This window comes from Pseudophryne corroboree, chromosome 3 (assembly GCF_028390025.1).
Source record: "Pseudophryne corroboree isolate aPseCor3 chromosome 3, aPseCor3.hap2, whole genome shotgun sequence".
NCBI classification, from domain to species: Eukaryota; Metazoa; Chordata; class Amphibia; order Anura; family Myobatrachidae; genus Pseudophryne; species Pseudophryne corroboree.
The window spans coordinates 304201485-304221850 of record NC_086446.1 but is presented as its reverse complement, the minus strand read 5'-3'; the positions used below and the strand labels follow the sequence as shown (position 1 = coordinate 304221850).

The following is a 20366-nucleotide window of genomic DNA, read 5'->3' as shown; positions in this document are numbered from 1 at the left end:
ACTATCCAAAATTCCTAGCCACTTTTAGGAAGATCTTTGATGAACCGGGTACGCTTGACATCAGCATCCATTGAGATTATGCGTCTACGCCAAGGGAATAGGCCAGTCCGACAGTATATCATTCAGTTTCAAACCTACGCATCTGAACTACAATATAATGAGGAAGCTTTGGTTGCAGCGTTTTGGAGTGGCCTTTCTGACCGTTTGAAGGATGATCTAGCGACTCGAGACTTACCACCAAAACTGGATGATCTCATTTCACTATGTAGCAAAGTCGATCTACGATTCCGGGAGAGGCAGGCCGAAAAAAGCAAGGGCGATCGCTATCGTTTCCGCCCTGTACCTCTGGCACCCCCTCCGCTAGCAGTAGATTCTCCTGACGAACCCATGCAGCTGAACCGGGCCCGACTTACTCCTGAGGAGCGCCAGAAATGGCGGCGAGAAAATTTGTGTCTTTACTGTGGGGCACCGGGACACATGGTGGCATCATGCCCACAGCGTCCGGGAAACTCCCGCTCCTAACTGGGCTAGGAGACACCAGGTTAGGAGTCTTGTCTCGGTCTCCAAAATCCTCTGAACCTACTCTACCAGTCACTATTGTACTCTCGCAAGGTACTAAGTCCATTCTCTCTCTTTTAGATACAGGAGCAGCAGAGAATTTCATCACAGCCCATCTGGTTCAGCAGCTTCAGATCCCTGTGCGAGATTTGTCCCATTCCATTTCGTTATATGCAGTTGATGGAAGCCGTATTCCTGGGGGAGTAATTTCTCAACGGACTCTTCCTATTTCAGTTGGTATCGGTGCTCTTCATAAAGAGCAATTGGAACTTTTAGTTATGCCCAAGGCATCACATGAAATTGTGCTGGGTTACCCTTGGTTTAGTAGGCATAACCCGCATATCGATTGGCACTCCATGCAAATCTTATCCTGGGGGAAGACTTGCTTGACCTCTTGTTTGCCGTGTATCAGACCACTCAATAAAACCCTTGTCACATCACCTCCGCAGATTCCATCTCAGTACGCTTCCTTCTCTGACGTCTTCAGTAAACAGGGAGCAGATATCTTGCCACCCCATAGGAAATGGGACTGTCCTATAGACCTCGAACCAGGGAAAGATCCACCCAGAGGTCGGACCTACCCTTTATCAATTCCAGAAACTAAGGCTTTGCCGAGTATATCCGAGAAAACTTGGCCAAGGGGTTCATTCAGTCGTTAACCTCACCAGCCGGAGCTGGGTTCTTCTTTGTCCAGACAAAAGATGGGGGGTTAAGACCTTGTATAGATTACCAGGGCCTGAATAACATCACGGTAAAAAATCGTTACCCCCCTACCCCTCATTTCCGAATTATTTGAGCGAGTCAAGGGAGCGACCATCTTCTCCAAATTAGACCTAAGAGGAGCCTACAATCTGATCAGAATACGAGCAGGTGACGAATGGAAAACCGCGTTCAATACCAGGGATGGTCATTTTGAATATCTCGTCATGCCATTTGGTCTGAGTAACGCCCCTGCCGTATTCCAAAATTTCGTCAATGAAATTTTCCGAGACCTTCTATATCAATCTGTCGTGGTCTATCTGGACGACATCTTAATCTTTTCCCCAGACCTTGGCACTCATCGACGACATGTCCTAGAGGTTCTACATAGACTGCGGGAGAACCATCTGTATTGCAAGCTATAGAAATGCATCTTCGAGCAGGTTTCAGTTCCCTTTCTAGGGTATATAATTTCAGGCTCCGGATTACAGATGGATCCGGAGAAAGTACAAGCCATATTGAGTTGGTCAAGACCTTCCTCTCTTAAAGCGGTGCAGCGTTTTCTAGGGTTCTCTAACTACTATCGGAAATTTATTAGAGGATTCTCCGCCTTGGTAGCCCCCATCACCGCTCTTACTCGAAAAGGAGCAGACCCGTCTCATTGGTCCCCAGAAGCAGAGTCCGCTTTCCATCTGCTTAAACAAGCATTCATATCAGCACCAGTATTAAGGCAACCAGATATAAATAAACCCTTTTTCCTCGAAGTGGATGCCTCCTCGGAAGTGGTAGGATCGGTACTCTCTCAAAGGTACGAAGATCATAAGTTCCATCCTTGTGGTTACTTCTCGAAGAAGTTTCTCCCCACCGAGAAGAACTACACTATCGGGGAGCATGAGTTGTTGGCAGTCAAGCTAGCCCTAGAGGGATGGCGATACCTCCTGGAAGGAGCTAACTTCCCTATTACCATTTATACAGATCATCGGAACTTAACCTTCCTGAAAGATCTACAATGTCTGAGTCCGCGTCTTGCTCGTTGGACCATGTTCTTCTCCCGCTTTTCGTTCATCCTGACTTATCGGCCCGGTTCACAGAATCTAAAAGCAGATGCTCTGTCACGGTCCACTACTTCCATTGAATCTGAAGAACCTCCTCAAACACACCCCATTCTAGATGCAAAAGTTTTTGCCTCCACTCGTCTACAACCTCCTGCAGGGAAAACTTTTGTCACTCCCCAACTACGGAAGAAACTCATATCTTGGGCTCACACTTCCCGATTTTCAGGTCATCCAGGTGTTCACAAAACAATGGAATTTCTGCAAAGATCCTATTGGTGGCCCACGCTGAAAGCAGATGTGACAGCCTTCATTTCCTCCTGTGTTAAGTGCGCCCAACACAAGGTCTCTCGGCAACCTCCAGCTGGGAAGTTACTGCCTCTTTCTATACCCTTTCAACCGTGGTCCCATTTATCAATGGACTTCATAACAGATTTACCATCTTCTAGAGGCTACACTACAATCTGGGTGGTGATAGACCGATTCTCCAAAATGGCCCACTTTGTACCATTGAAGAAATTACCAACAGCGTCTGAATTGGCCCATCATTTCATTTCCGAGATTTTCAGGCTTCATGGTCTTCCCACCGAAATAGTGTCTGATCGAGGGGTGCAATTTGTAGCAAAGTTCTTGAAATCCCTTTGCACAGCCTTACAAATCAAATTGCAGTATTCCACAACCTATCATCCACAGTCCAACGGTTCCACGGAACAAGTTAATAAAGATTTGGAGACCTTTCTACGCATTCACCTTTCCTCTTCTCAGGATGATTGGGTAGAACATTTACCTTGGGCTGAGTTCGCCCATAACAATACTTATCATTCTTCTACTGGGCTTACGCCCTTCCTCATTGTTTACGGAGCCCATCCTAAAGTTCCAGCATTCAAAGTCTACCGGCACTCGACTTACCAGCAGTGGAAACTCCCCTTAAGCGTTTTTTGAACATTTGGAATCAGGTTCATACCAATCTTCAAAAGGCTTCTCTTCGTTACAAGAAATGGGCTGATAGAAAATGAAGAACAATTCCTAGTCTCAAGGTAGGAGACCAAGTTTGGCTTTCTACAAGGAACTTACGCTTACGAGTACCTTCAATGAAGTTTGCCCCCCGCTTTATAGGTCCTTTTCCAATTGTGGGAATAATTAATCCAGTGGCTTATAAACTCAAACTACCCCCTTACCTCAAAATTCCTTCTTCTTCTTTCCATGTTTCCTTGCTAAAACTTTTAGTTTTGAACCGATTTCGGAGACTGTTACCACGACCACCCAAAGTACTCACCCAGAGTGGAATAGAGTTTTAGGTTAAAAAGGTACTTGACTCCCGAATTCATTCTGGTTGGTTACAGTACCTATTGGACTGGAAAGGATATGGTCCGGAGGAACGGTCCTGGGAGTACGCAACAGATGTTCATGCCCCAGCATTAGTTCGCAAATTTCATTCTGAACATCCAGAGAAGCCTAAATTGTGTCCTGGGGCCACTCTAAAGAGGGGGGGTAATGTCATGGTCCGGCGGGAGACTGTGCAGGGGAGCCAACTCTTACCTGTCTGGTCCCTTTGGAGAGGTCCAGCTGGCGGAGGTGTGTGCTGCTGGCGCCGGGCAGGGTGTGCTGGGAGGACAGGCAGGGGCACTGTTTGGCAGCTCAGCAGACTGGCAGCATGTTCCTCCGGCAGGGGTTAGCAGTGCTGCTGTGGAACCAGGGCTTCTGTGTACAGGCTGGGCTGTGTTCCCGGTGGCCATCTTGGATGTGGGCAAAAAGCCTGTCTTGCCCACACTTCACCAATTTATCACTTTCCTGTGGTCAATTAGCTCTGAGCAGCTGCTAAAAGACAGGAAGGCCTGGAGGAGGGAAATTGCCAGTGCAACGTCTTTCACAGTATCTGTGAAGCTAGTTCTCTGTGCTCCTGCAGCGTCTCCAGTGTCAGGTTCTTGTTACAGCAAATTACCCAAGCCTCCTGATATAACCTTACGCAGACTGCTGACTCTGTTACCGTGTCCTGCCTAGCTACCTGTTCTGGACGCCGCAGTAACCAGCCTTCGGAATTCCTCCTTTAAAGTACTGGGTCACGGTTCCGGTATCCTCAGCCACCCGCTAACCTACAGTAGTATTTCTATTCAACTGTCTTTGGCGAACTCTGTTAAACTACTCTAAGTAATAAATGCGCAAGACCTTCAACCTTCCTGCTCGTTTGTTATTCAGAGATCAAAGTGCACCAGAATCATCTTCCCCAAATCCGGATCCACAAGAATCCTCAGACGTGACAGAGCTGCACGCTGAACTAGCAAGACCTCTATTTTTGATCTTCATGGATTCGGTTAAATCGGGTATGGTTCCCAAAGACTGGCGTATAGCGGAGGTAGTGCCGATATTTAAAAAAGGGAGCAAAGCTGAACCAGATAATTATAGACCAGTTAGTCTTACATCTATAGTGGGGAAAGTATTGGAAGGTATTCTAAGGGACAGTATTTAAAAGTTCCTTGAAGCAAATAAGGTCATTAAAAGGAACCAACATGGATTTGTGAAGGACCAATTTACTTGGCTTTTATGAAACAGTAAGTGCGAACCTGGATCAGGGTAAGGAGGTGGATATAGTCTTTTTAGACTTTGCCAAAGCTTTCGACACTGTACCACACATGCGTCTTATCTACAAGCTACAAGAAATAGGGCTAGGGAGCACAATATGCACTTGGGTCAGTAATTGGTCAATGGATCATTATCAAATTGGACTAAAGAACTAAGTGGTGTGCCACAAGGGTCTGTACTTGGACAACTTTTACCAAATTGTGTAAAGTTATAAATATGGAGGGGGATGCTGAGTCTCTTCAGAACGACTTAACTAAACTGGAAGCATGGGCAGCAAAATGGAGAATGAGATTCAACACAGACAAGTGTAAGGTAACGCACTGTGGGGGCAAGACCAAAAATAACACCTACATACTAAATGGGGTAATATTAGGGGATTCTGTACTGGAAAAAGACTTAGGGGTTCACATAGATGACAAATTAAACAGCAGTACCCAAAGTAGGAGTGCAGCAATGAAGGCTAATAAGATATTAGCATGCATAAAACGGGGAATTGATGCAAGGGACGAGAGTATTATACTCCCATTATATAAATCACTAGTGAGGCCTCATCTTGAATACTGTGTGCAATTTTGGGAACCATATTACAAAAAGGAGATCCTGGAGCTAGAAAAGGTTCAGAGGCGGGCGACCAAACTAATCAAGGGCATGGAGACGCTGGAATACGAGGAAAGGCTAGCAAGGCTGGCATGTTTACATTGGAAAAGAGGATACTAAGAGGGGACATGATCAACATCTACAAATATATAAGGGGTCAATACACAGAGCTTGGGAGGGACCTGATTTCTATAAGATCAGCACAGAGAACACGTGGTCACTCGCTTAGGTTAGAGGAAAGGAGTTTCCGCACATTGAGGCGAAAAGGTTTTTTCACAGTAAGGACAATACGTGTTTGGAATTCCCTGCCTGAGAGAGTAGTAACTGCGGAATCAGTCAACACCTTTAAAAATGGGTTAGATAAATTGATATTCAGGGTTATGGTGCGTAGGCATACATTATAGGTAATATAACTAGTCCTAACATAAAAATAACTAGTCCTCTAATAAGACTGCATAGGAGACCACAAATAGGTTGAACTCGATGGACAATTGTTCTTTTTCAACCTTAGTTACTATGTTACTATGTTAAAGGAAGCTCATAAATACACTTTATTTGTTTTTTCAAGCAATGTTTCACTTATTACTAGCAATAAAAAGGCAATGATCATGCAAACCATCGTAGCAGATAGAACCATGAATTAGCCATTAACCTCTATTGCCCTGTGACTATAAACTCATGTTTCCGTATCTGTATTTTGAGTTGCACATTCATTAAGATATGTTCTACTTTAAATCTTGCATATAGACATGTCTGTGTCAAAGATGCTGCCTCCATCATTCATTTGGAACCTTGCACCATGTCTGTGGTAAAAAAGGGTGTTGTTGACTTCATCTCTATGCCCTTACTAAACTTACACATGCATGCCCCCTGACCAAACTTGCTACCTCTGATGCAACAAATCTTTACAACTTGCATTTTTAAGTAGCGCAAATGCATACCTCGAAATTTTTCAATGCTTACAATCGGGGATCTTGCGCGGCTCCACTGTGCGCGTCCCGAAAAAGGGGCGTGGCCTCAGCGGGTGGAGGCATGCCTTCTGATGGGTGGACATGGTCACGTGGCACAGACCTGCATTTCTTCATTTTGGGGATGTGCCCAGCACTCCTTGAGCAGCTGGGCAGCCTCCTTCTCCCCTCCTAGCAGTGAATACATGCCATGCACGTGCGCACAACATGTATTCAGAGATCATTCGCTACTTTGCGGTGCAGAGCAGCGGGTGATCAATGGCTCCCCCAACTGCCCCCCCCCCCCCCCACGCCCGCGGGACACTGCGACCCGCGGGTGGGACAATGGGACAGTGTCTGAATAGCAGGACTGTCCCGCTGGAATCAGGACAGTTGGGGGGTATGCAAATGGATTATATCCAACTCTAAAGTGATAGATTGTAAATATGGACACTATTCCTGAAATACAATCTGACTTTAATAGCAGAAGTAGGGCTATACATACAATCTTAAATTTGAGTGTTTAATTTAAGAAGGTTTAATCTAATAAATCTACAGGAAGCCTCAAACAAAACACTCTTTTTGTGGCATATATTATAACCTAAACTGAGAGTCAATAATGTTTTCCTTGGGATTCCATGACATTTTGGACCAAATGGTCTTTATATGCAAGCCAAAGAGATCTTATCTTGTAATATTCTTACTGTTCTGCTCTCAATATTAACAAGCGCTGATAGAGGGAACATTTCCTGAACCTGAGCCATGGGACAGGCAAATTACTAGAATGGAAGCAGTAGGGACTGTATTTAGGCCAAGAAGCACAGTCTACCAGCCAATACTGATTTCAAACTGAAAGTCAAAACACAAAACCTGCCTTCTAAAACAAGAATGTGAGAAGTAAATAATGCACCTGCAGTGACCAGTTGATTCTCATAATTTTAAATGTTCTAATTGAGAGATCACAACCTAATATAATACAGCAGTGCATTAAGAATATCTGTACATTTATCCTGCTGTGATTTCAAATGTATGCTGCTATATATCTGACTGTCCCAGCCAAAGATGGGGGGAAATAAGGAGATTTATGGTAGACTAACCATCGTTAAATCTCTTTCTGTGAGGTACATTTGTTCCACAGGAAAAACTTCGGGGTGTAGAGATGAATTTTGATCCAGGCGCCAACAAGCTAAAGCTTTACACTGTCCCAGGATGCATTGGGGCCTCCTCTATAACCCCGCCTCCAGGCACTGGGAGCTCAGTTTTGTTAACCAGTCCAATGCAGGAGCAGGTAAAAGAGAAGGCAGATGTTAGTCACATACAACCACATTCTCACGACGTGAGAAGGGACTAGCGGCTAATGCCATACAAACCCATAGAAGCTAGGTGCGTCAGGGTGGGCGCCCTGTGAAACCAATGTACCTGGCAGAAAGAGATTTAACAATTGTAAGTCTACCATAAATCTCCTTTTCTGCAGTGGGGTACATTGGTTTCCACAGGAAAAACATCGGGGATGTCCAAAAGCAGTTCCTCAAGGGAGGGGACGCGCTGTAGCGGGTATGAGAACCCGGCATCCAAAGGAAGCATCCTGGGAGGCGGAAGTATCAAAGACATAGAACCTAATGAACGTGTTCACTGAGGACCACGTAGCCGCCTTGCACAATTGTTCAGCGGACGCGCCTCGGCGGTCCGCCTAATAAGGTCCAACAGACCGAGTAGAATGGGTTTTAATAACAGCAGGAGCTGGAAGACCAGCCTGTGCATATGCTTGTGCAATTGTAATCCATCTGGCCAATGTTTGCTTGTTTGCAGGCCAGCCACGTTTGTGAAAACCAAAAAGTACAAAAAGGGTATCTGACATCCTAATAGAGGCAGTCCTCTCCACGTAAATACGGAGAGCCCGTACCACATCCAAAGACCGCTCTTTGGAGGACAAAGCAGAAGAGATAAAAGCTGGAACCACAATCTCTTGGTTAAGATGGAAAGATGACACCACCTTAGGTAGATAACCAGGGCGAGTTCTAAGAACTGCCTGGTCACAGTTAAATATCGGAAAGGGTGGACGACAGGCCAAAGTGCCTAAGTCCGACACCCTCCTGGCAGAGGCAATAGCCAGTAGGAACAGGACCTTGACCGTAAGCCATTTAAGGTCCACTGACTCGAGAGGTTCAAATGGAGACTCTTGCAGGGCATTCAGGTCAACAGACAGATCCCATGGAGCCACAGGAGGGACATAGGGAGGCTGAATCCATAAAACATCCTGAGTGAAAGTATGAACATCAGGAATAGACGCAATTTGTCTCTGAAACCACATCAACAAGGCAGAGATATGAACCTTGAGGGAGGCCAGATGAAGGCAAAATCCAGGCCTTGTTGTAGAAAAGCCAGAAGTCTGGAAGTACTGAATTTGTAAGCATTGTAATTCTTAGCAGCACACCAGGTCAAGTAAGAATTCCAGACCCTGTAATAAATCCGCGCAGATGCCGGTTTGCGGGCCTTCAGCATAGTTTGGATAACCGCCTCGGAGAATCCTTTGGCCCTCAGGAGTGAAGCTTCAAGAGCCACGCCGTCAAAGCCAGTCTGGCCAGGTCCGGGTAGACACAAGGGCCCTGAACGAGGAGGTCAGGGCATTGAGTAAGTAGAAGAGGATGCTCTGTCGATAGACCCTGTAGGTCTGAGAACCAATGACGTCTGGGCCACGCTGGAGCAACTAAAAGTAGTATTCCTCCTTCTTGTTTGAACTTCCACAGTACCCTGGGCAGGAGTGACACTGGAGGGAACACGTATAGCAGCCGAACGTTCCATGGAATTGCCAGTGCGTCCACGAACGCTGCTTGAGGATCCCTGGTTCTTGATCCGAAGACCGGAACTTTGTGATTGTGTCGAGTCGCCATCAGGTCTACATCTGGTAGGCCCCACTTGTCCACTAGGAGTTGAAAGACTTCCTGATGAAGACTCCACTCTCTGGCGTGCACGTCCTGACAACTGGGGAAATCCGCTCCCCAGTTGAGGACTCCCGGAATGAACAGTGCCGATAGTGCTGGCAGATGGCGTTCCGCCCAACAAAGGATTTTTGACACTTCCATCATTGCCATGCGGCTTCGAGTGCCGCCTTGATGGTTTATGTACGCCACCGTGGTGGCGTTGTCTGACCGTACTTGAACAGGCCTGTTCTGTATCAGAGGCAGGGCGAGAGACAAAGCATTGAACACTGCCCGCAATTCCAGAATGTTTATCGGGAGGAATGATTCCTTCATGGTCCACCAACCCTGGAAAGAGTATTGCTCCAACACCGCGCCCCAACTCCTCAGACTGGCATCCGTAGTCAGTAGGACCCAGTTGGGGATCCAGAAGGGATGGTCCCTGCTCAACTGCTGGTCCTGTAGTCACCAAGTCAGCGTCAGACGAACCTCCAGAGTCAAGGAGATCATGTGAGACTTGATCCGATGAGGTAGGCTGTCCCACTTGGAAAGGATTAACCTCTGCTGAGGGCGGGAATGAAACTGAGCGTACTCTACCATGCGAACGCCAACACCATTAGGGCTATTACTTGCATCACCGAGTGTATCGACACTCTTGGGCGGGATAGGAAGTATCTGATCCTGTCCTGAAGTTTCAGGACCTTCTCTGGAGACAGAAACAGCCGTTGACTGTGTGTGTCCAGTAGTGCACCCAGCTGCACCATGCTCCGAGCAGGGACCAGCGAAGATTTCTTCCAATTGATGAGCAACCCGTGGGCTTGTAGGGAGTCTATCGTCAGATGTAGATGACTGATAAGGACATCATGGGAGTTTGACAGAATCAGCAAGTCGTCCAGATACGTCAGGATCCTGACTCCCTGGCGACGGAGATAGCCGTCATCACGGCCATAAGCTTGGTGAAGATCCAAGGGGCCGTGGCCAGTCCAAACGGCAGAGCCTGGAGTTGATAGGTTGCCAATAGCAAACCGCAGATATTGCAGATGCGATATGGCAATAGGTATATGCAGGTAAGCATCTTGTATGTCCAGGGATACCATGTAATCTCCGGGTTCCATGGCCAGTACAATTGAGCGCAGGGTCGAGTAGTATCCTCTGCCCCTCTGGGACACAGGCACCAGCACTAACACTCCTGTATCCAGGAGGGAACGCACAACCAGACATAGAGCTTGCGCCTTCAACGGATCCGAAGGGATAACCGTTGTGCAGAACTGGCGAGGGGGATGTCTCCTGAAAGAGACTGCGTACCCGTGAGAGACAACTTCTCGCACCCATGCATCTGAAGTGGTCTTTAACCAGACCTGGGTGAATCGCAGAAGTCTGCCTCCCATCCTGAGGTCCCCGAGGGGGAGGCCCGCCCCGTCATGCAGCAGGCTTGTCTTGTTTAGAAGCAGGCTGACAGGTGGTCCAGGATTGCTTTGCCTTGGGCTAAGTGGTTTTGGGAGCACAAGATTGTCTTGGGAATGCCTGACCTTTTGCTTTCCTTTGAGGCCGAAAGGAGCGAAAAGTGGGACCTTTTGCCTTCTGTGCAGAAGGATTAGTATTCGGGAGAAATGCAGTCTTAGCAGCTGCTAAGTCAGTCACAATCATATTGAGATCTTCCCCAAATATGATGTCTCCCTTAAAAGGGTGTACCTCCAAGGTATTTTTGGAGTCCAGGTCCACCTTCCACAACCTCAACCACAGAATACGTCGAGTCAGGATGGACATAGTCGATGCCTTGGCCGCTAGCACACCTGCCTCAGAGGACACCTCCTGAATGTAATAGGCGGCGCGTGGTAATGTGAGACAGGTACTGTCTGGCAATGTCCAATATATCTTGAGGCAGCTCCTCCTCTAATGCCTGAACCCATGCTTCAATTCCTTTTGCAGCCCAGGAGGCTATGTACAGTGGGTCTATGTACAGCACCTGTAAGCAGAGCCGGATTAAGGGGGGTGCCATGGGGTTAAGTACCCCAGGCCCCCTTCCTAAAAGGGCCCCCCCCTCCCCGCCCCCGATCGGAGCTCTTACCGCTCTGCGGTGCTTCCGTCTCTCCTAACAGCCGGCCATCTGACAGTACAGGACAGCTGAGCAACGGCTCAGCTGTCCAATACCGTGCAAAGCAGCAGCCTGCGGCTCAGTTATTATTGGCTGAGGGCGCAGGCTGCAGGATACTGGCAGTGTGTGGATCAGCCGCGAGTGGTTTGGAGGAGACAGAGAAGAGTGATCTCTCACTCTCCTGTCTCCTGTGACAAAGCAACCTGCCAGCAAAAAGTAAGGCTGGCACTGGATGTATTATGATAGATCTGGCAGAGTTTATTTATATATGTGTACATATGTTTGTGTATATTTATTTGTCTATATCTGTGTGTGTGGGTGCATGTATGTGATATATATATATATATATATACACACACACACACACACATATATATACACATATATATATATATGTGTGTGTGTATGTATACATATATATATATATATATATATATATGCACACACATGCATATACATATATACTCATTCATATACATTTCTATATTGATAAAGATATATATATACATATATATATATATATATATATATAACTATCTGGCTCTGTATTAGGGGCCCCTCTATCTGAAGGGCCCCAGGCCCCCCATAGCCTTAATCCGGCTCTGCCTGTAAGAGAGTAAATAGTATTCAGGCAACCCTCCACACGCTTATCTGTTGGTTCCTTCAGTGAGGTGACAGTAGTGACAGACAGAGTAGATGACACCACGAGACGGGTGACATGGGAATCCACCGGCGGTGAATTTTCCCACTTGTTACACAACTCAGAAGGGAGAGGATAAAGAGCTACCATCTTTTTAGGAAGGGAGAATTTCTTTCCTAGTGAAGACCAGGGTTCTTGACGTATGTCTACTAAATGGTCAGAATGCGGTAATAATATTTTAGTTACCTTCTGACGTTTAAACTTATCAGGTTTCTTAGACACAATAGTGGGATCCACATCATCATCTGTTTGTAGAATTTGCTTAATAGCAACCACTAGGTCAAGGACATCAACCTGAGTTGTAGATTCCTCGTCAGAAGCAGCTGGATCAGTATTTGACGGGTCAGTATACTCCCCATCCTCATCAGAAGAATCTTCTGAGTGATTAATGGATTGTGAGGAGGAAGTGGCCCGCTTAGATGACCCCTTGACACCAGAGTGACGTGGGGTAGGTTTATGTCTAACCTAAGATTTATTCAATTGCTGCAACTGGGTAGACAAATTATCCGCCCAAGGCGGATTTACCATAGGGACAATATGTGGCTGCAATGGCACAGGAGGTCCCATAGGGGGCGTAAGGCATGTCACAAGAGTATTGAGCATAAATGAGAACGCTGCCCAAGGTGGCTCCTGATTGGTTACAGGGGCTGCGGACTGCCTGGGAGATGTGTGGCACATATTACACAGACCATCATACAAAGCTTCCCCCTCAGGCACTGCATGATACAGGAGCGTCCGTGGATTTCCCGCCCTTTGTGTTAGTACACTACCTGCGAACAAATCCTCTAGTTTGTGACAGCATACACAGTACACAACACCAGCGTCTCAATCCGGTACTATGTGACTGCGTACACAGTAAACAACACCAGTGAATAAATCCGATAATATGTGACTGAGTACACAATAGAATACACTTGACGATAAATATTGTGCAGCACTATATATGATACCCTGACGCACCTAGTCTCTTAGGGCACAGAATACAGTGATAGAAATAGCTGTGATACACTAGAAGTGAAATCCACACAGCAGATACAGACACACACAGTCACAGTGACAATGCAGATCATTATTTTAGTAAGACGATAAAACTGCACTGGACTAGTATACGTATATATATAACAATGCGCGGTCCGAGACCGGATGTACAGTATGCTCTTAACTTACGCTGTCTTATTATTGACATGTAGAATACTTAAGTGTCTGTAAAATCACGGCGCTGATGTACAGGCAGATTTACAGAGGAGACCTTACCCTGCAGTCCCGGAGACCAGTCGCAGCTAATCATAGGAGATGGTGCCCAGCGTCTCAGTCAGGGAGTGAGGGAGAGTGTGAGGCAGCTCCAGGGCGGGAACACCAGCAGTAGATGGCACCCGGAGCTGGGGGAGGGGCTACAGGTTAAGCGCCTTCTCCCCTATGCTAGTCCTCACCACCTGGTACTATGGAGTCTTAATAAAGTGGATATTAATATATCCGACCTGTACTCCTATGCCCTGGTGGATATAGTGGGGTCCCTGCTCTGTTACAGTGTCCACGCCAGCATCGCAGTCCGTGTCCTTAGACTGTGACCGGAATGCAATTTAATGGCGGGTACCGCCTGGGGGACCCTCTTACCTCCTCTCTTCTGTAGCAGCCATGCGAATCAGGAGAGCGTCTGCGACCGTGTGCCTAGAGCCGGAGCGTCTCCGCTACAAGTACCCGGGAACAGAGCCCACGGGACTATGCGACGCCGCTTGGGAGGTGTCAGCACAGAAGGTCACCCTGACATGTAAGTGCTGCATCCCTTGAAGTCTTCTAAAAGCTTTTTCAGGGCTGCCCCACTGTTAAGTGACCTGCTTCTGCAGGCACCAACTCGAAACTGAGCTCCCAGTGCCTGGAGGCGGGGTTATAGAGGAGGCCCAATGCATCTTAAGACAGTCTAAAGCTTTAGCCTGTTGGTGCCTGGATCAAGATCCATCTCTACACCACAGTGTTTCCCTGTGGAACCAATGTACCCCGCTGCAGAAAAGAAGAAGCTAATGGGGCATATGTTATGTACATAGAAACAGAGAATTTGACGGCAGATAAAAACCACTTGGCCCATCTAGTCTTCCCCCTTTTTAACGATATTAATACATCATACCCTATTTAATCCTTATTTCTTTGTGAGGACATTCTTATGTCTATCCCATGCATATATAAACCCTTGATATATTTGAAAGTTTGTTTCATGTCCACCATTTCCCTTCTCTGCTCCAAACTATACATATTGAGATTTTTTAGTTTTCCCAGGTACAGACGTACTTACATACATGTAGTGCCAAGCCAAGCACTAAATAGATGCAACTTTGTGAGAAATTATCACTGTATGGGCAGATGAAAGCGCAGCTTGGAGAATCAAGGATGTGGCTTAATTGGTTCAAATTTTCTATTTTTGAAACATGTTTTTATTGAACAAAACGCAAAATTCACAGAGTACAAATTAGCAATAATTAACAAGATAAAAACCAGAGGGAGCAGAATATCCACACAAGTACAAGAGACATAAAATATAGCATATATGCATAGGCAGCACGTGGGACAGTGTAAACTGTACTCCTAAACAGTATAGATGTACAGATTGTTTTTTCTTAATATTAATAGACATTTTTCTTGTTACATATAAGAAGTAACCAGCATTAATAATCAACAAATAGTAGCATAAGATAGTAAAGCAAGCAAAACTAAACAAAAAAGAGGGGGGGGGGGTGAGGAGGGAGGTTTTCTTAGTCCTTCAAGGGGGCAGCCTCGAAATGAACCACATATATGTACATATATGAAAACGATTACACCTGGATAGGCTCATCCCCCATCAACATTCTGGTCCTTTACCAACCCGTGTGTTGAAAGCAAGTTTTAATTTGCAGATATGTGGGAGGTGGCAAAGTATTCACATAGCTTTCCCATAATACAAAGACATTCTGCACCCTAGCCTCTCTATGGAGGGATGTCTCCAGCCAATCTATTTTAAAAAGGAAAAAAAAAATTCTTCAAAAAGAGACAAATTTAGAGGGTTGAGATGAATCCACTACTGGAGGATGGCCTTTTTGGCAGCAGCAGAGACAATAAGTTAGAACGGGTATTGCCAGTCAGCAATGGGATAGTGTGAATGATCCATACGCATGGGCGTTCGCAAGGAGATCAGCTGGTTTTAAGTGCTCAAAACGCGTTTCTCCACCTGTGGCTGTTATCAGCAGCTTCTCACATTATGCCAGGTCGACCAAACAGTCAATAAAAGTGGATTATCTAATAAGTGAGATGGAATCTCTTGTTTGTGCATGTGTAAAAAACCTAATACATACGAAATACTGGCTGACGGGATGCCGGCTGTGGGCTCGCTGCCCTTGACACACTTCGGGCTGGTGGCCAGTTTTGCTTGCCACAAGTTATATTCCTCTCCCTGGGCAGGAACTGCTGTTCTAACATTGTGTCAGCATAAGTGTCTTGTTTATGTAACCAGTCTTTAATGTATCTACACATAGCAGTCTGTGAGTAAAGCCAAACATTCGGAAAGTTGATGCCACCCCTCAATCTCGTCTTCTGCAGAACAACCATACTAATTTTAGTTTTTTTTGTCTTTCCAAATAAAGGAACAAAAGGATTTGAGAATAGCAGCATTATCTAATTTAGAAAGTATAATCAGCAGCACTTGTACGGTATACAAAATTCTTGGAAATGCAATCATTTTAATAATGGCCCTCATTTTGAGTTGTTCGCTCGCTAGCTACTTTTAGCAGCCGTGCAAATGCATAGTCGCCGCCTATGGGGGAGTGTATTTTCGCTTTGCAAGAGTGCGAACGCATGTGCAACCGAGCGGTACAAAATTTTTTTGTGCAGAACAAGACCAGCCCTGTAGTTACTTATTCTGTGCGGTGATTGCTGCGACGATGGTCCCGGAATTGACGTCAGATACCCACCCTTTAAACGTCTGGCCACGCCTGCGTTTTTCCAAACACTCCCAGAAAACGGTCAGTTGACACCCATAAACGCCCTTGACTTTTCAATCTCCTTGTGTTCGGCTGTCCAAATGGAATCGTCGCTACAAGCAGTGCAAAACAACAATGCTCTTTGTACCCATATGCCGCGCGTGCGCATTGTGGCTCATACGCATGCGTAGTTTTGCCGTTTTTTTAAATGATCGCTACGCAGCGAACAACGGCAGCTAGCGATCAACTCGGAATGAGGGCCAATGTCTGCTCTACTTATAAAGTAGAGTGGTAGGCGGCACCAATCTTGGAGGACACCAAGCAAAAGCAAGATAAGATGTTTACAATTGAGAGAGTATAAGTCTCTCCAATATTATGGGGTAAATAAATTCCCAAATTATTATTATATTTTAACCCCCAATGTAAACCAATGTCACGTGCCAAAGAGGGTTGTACCTCAGCATCTAAAAAAGAGTGATGTTTTTTCAATATTAATTGCAAACACAGAAATTTCACCAAAACGGGCAATTTTATCTAGTATAGGTTATAAAATCACAGCCGAGTTACTTAATAGAAAAGTAAATCATCAGCAAATGCTGTTAGCTTAACTTCCTTAGTTGGATACCTTTGAACTGTTGCCAATTTCGAAGTATTCGAATAAGGAAGTCCAGGGAAAGGTTAAAAATTAGTTGAGAAAGTGGACAACCTGGTTGAGTGCCCAAAGTAAAGGGTCACTGCGCAAGTCATTAACAATCAGTGAGGTTGTTGGGGAAGTGTAAATGAAGTTTACAAATTGTGTGAAAAAGGAACCAAAGACCCTAATCATCAGAACATTATGTAGATGAGACCATCAAAGGCCTTCTCAGCACCTAAACTTAAAATAATATTTTGTAAATTACGCTGTCTCATAGATGCCAAAATAGCTGCCAGTGCCATTCTAACGCCTTTAACCGAGTGCCTACCATGTGTAAAGCGTAATTGATGACAGGTGACTAAGGATGGGAATAATTGCTGCAACCGGACTGACATTATTTTAGTAAATAATTTAAAATCTTGGTTTAAAAGGGAGATAGGATGGTAGGTAGGAAGCAAGCAGGTATCGGTTCCTATCTGGTGTCTGGATGAGAATAGGTTAAGATACATTAAAGCCAGAATAAGATACATTTACTGCACGCAACCTTTGAAACTAGTTTGTCAAGGTGGGCACCAGGTCATCCTTCAATAATTTCTAGTAGTCTCCATTTAGACCATCAGGGCCTGGGGATTTATCAGACGCAAAGAGGAAATGACATTGAGTACCTCTTCCTCCGAGATCTCTGCATCCAAAATCTCACATTGCGAGGAAATAAGTTTGGGTAGGGAGGCCTCCAAAAGTATTTCACGGGACAAACCAGGACAACATCCACCATCTCATACAAAGCAAAAATTTTTTGTAAAATAAAGAGGAAATGTCACCTTGTGAGGTACACCGTTTCCCAGAGCTAGGGTCAATTACCAAAGTGGTTTCAATTCTGTAATGAATAATAACAATTTAATATAATATAAGTGTGAAATATACATATACACGGTTGCCAATCTTGTTCTCCCTCTCCAGACGTAAGGGGACGCAAGTTAACGATACATAACAGCTAGACATTAGTATGTGCCCATACATAGTGTATAATAGTGTATCTTTAACAAAAAAAGGTGTATCCAGCTGTAAATTACCCCCTAAATTGTTTAGTGGTGCTGGTCAAAATAACTGTGAGAACAGGCAGTTGATTGTGATATTGGTGTATTTGACATTATCACATAGCAACAGAAACTTTTGTCTAGATTTTATTTTGTTTTCTTGTGTTTAATACATTTCTGGATTTCTGGGCAATAATTCCCATATATTTTTCTTACTTTTATAGACACCCAGAGGCTGATTCCGTTTATGAGTTGACTTTGACTTTTTGCTATTCAATTAATGAGGATTTTAGTTTGCAGCCCCTGAGTTGGTGAAAAGTAGGGGGGGAAAAATCTTTAATAACCTCTTTTACAACCCTCACAATGAATAATATGCACTTAAATATCATAGTTTGGTCCATAATGATGTCATTTTTCAGGTGATTTACTGTAAAAGTTTAAATTAGTGTTGATTTTTGTGGGACTTGTATTTTGAGGAGTTGTATTAATGGGAAATGTGTTTTTGAACTTAAAGATAGAAGTTATAAGAGTGTTTCCCAATATTTTTTAAGCTTGCTTAAAAACAATTAAAAAGTATATTACAGACGTTTTCCTGTATCCCAAAATAACTTAGAGGCTTTCATTTGATAGGAAAAAAACACTTGAAAATTGAATAATTCAGCCATTTGACCTTTTAACATCTCAAATACTTTGCTTATGGCCAATTCTATACTGTTATCTTATTTTTGGGGGTGAATGATGATTTTCCCACTTTTTCATGCACTTTCCTCAGGTCTCGCAATGTAGAATTACAGCAATGAGCATTTTATAATTGAATAGCAAGGGTAGCTGGAACGCTCATTCTGAAAATAGCTGGCAAAGTTTAAGTTAATTTGACCCACCGTAAAATCTTTGCTACTGCAATTGAGACGTATGATAAGAGAAATGTCTTGTAAAAGTGCTGGGTGTTCCTGGCTGGTCAGTGGAAGGTGGCTAAACAGACACACTGAGATGGGTGTGTCACGGGTTAGTCACTGATGTGTCTGCATACACAAATGCCCAACCGTTCACTTTGGAGGCCATACAGAGATGGAAAATCTGCACCTGCCATAGGGCTGGCGTATGTTTTGATGGTGCGACCAATGGTGGCATCTAAAGATGCACGAGGTGGTATTACTGCATCTACAGATGCTTATAGTGGTCGTCTCAGTCCTTGCATATGCACGAATGTACACCATGGAAAGGCTTTCTAGCAGTATTTGCATAAAGATGGGCTGCGTCTATATCCATAGCAGTTGCATGCATACTACTATGGTATTTATGCCATTGGTAGCACTGATAGAAACAAAGACGTAAACCAGAGAGTAGTCAAACAAAGGTATGAGCAGGCACAATGTAACTGTGATTCAAATCAATTGGGTAGGCCTGCAGACTGGGATCAATATCATCAGTCCTAGACACTTAGGGCCTAATTCAGACCTGATCGTAGCAGCAAATTTGTTAGCAGTTGGGCAAAACCATGAGCACTGCAGGGGGGGGGGGGGGGGCAGATATAACGTGCAGAGAGAGTTAGATTTGGGTGGGTTATATTGTTTCTGTGCAGGGTAAATACTGGCTGCTTTATTTTTACACTGCAATTAAGATTTCAGTTTGAGCACACCCCACCCAAATCTAACTCTCTCTGCACATGTTATATCTGCCCGCCCTGCAGTGTACATGGTTTTGCCCATCTGCTAACAAATTTACGATCTGGTCTGAATTAGGCCCTGAGACAGATCACAGACCGATAAAAATAACTTGAATCCTAGATCCAGATGTGTTGAGGTCTTCATGTAGAGTGCTTGACATGTTCACTGGTACTCGGAATTTTCCATAACTTCAGGCTCAGAGTGGTATGCATTTATTTAATTGCTAACTAGAGTAGAAATATGGAGATTATCAGTGTGTCTAGGCAGGAGGTAAATGAATGACAGGCCAGGACAGGTAGCAGACAACATTTATTTTCTGTAACATAGCCAAGGGTCAGGACAGGTAGCAGACAGCATTTATTTCCAGTAATGTAGCCAAGGGTTAGGACAGGTAGCAGATAGCAACAAGAGCAGGCTAGGAGAACTGAACATTGGCCCTCATTCCCAGTTGTTCGCTCGCTAGCTGCTTTTAGCAGCATTGCACACGCTAGGCCGCCGCCCTCTGGGAGTGTATCTTAGTTTAGCAGAATAGCGAACGAAAGATTAGCAGAATTGCTACTAAATAATTCTTTGCAGTTTCTGAGTAGCTCCAGACCTACTCACAGATTGCGATCAGCTCAGTCCGTTTAGTTCCTGGTTTGACGTCACAAACACGCCCTGCGTTCGGCCAGCCACTCACCCGTTTCACCAGACACTCCCGCGTTTTTCCCTGACACGCCTGCGTTTTTTAGCACACTCTCGGAAAACGCTCAGTCACCACCCAGAAACGCCGCTTTCCTGTCAATCATTTACTGATCAGCAGAGCGACTGAAAAGCGCCGCAGAATCCACAGCAAATCTGCTAAGTTTTTAGTTAAATAACTAAGCACATGCGCCCTGCGTGCCTTGCGCATGCGCAATTAGCAACAAATCGCAGCATAGCGAAAATCGGCAACGAGC

At 45.0% G+C, this 20366-nt stretch overlaps 1 protein-coding gene across 1 annotated transcript in view; it reads left to right on the top strand.

Annotated features, from left to right (window-relative positions):
• The window catches only part of ZNF831 (zinc finger protein 831), a 222945-nt gene that overhangs the window by 42001 nt on the left and 160578 nt on the right, over window positions 1-20366 (top strand). The gene's annotated exons all lie outside the window — the stretch shown is intronic.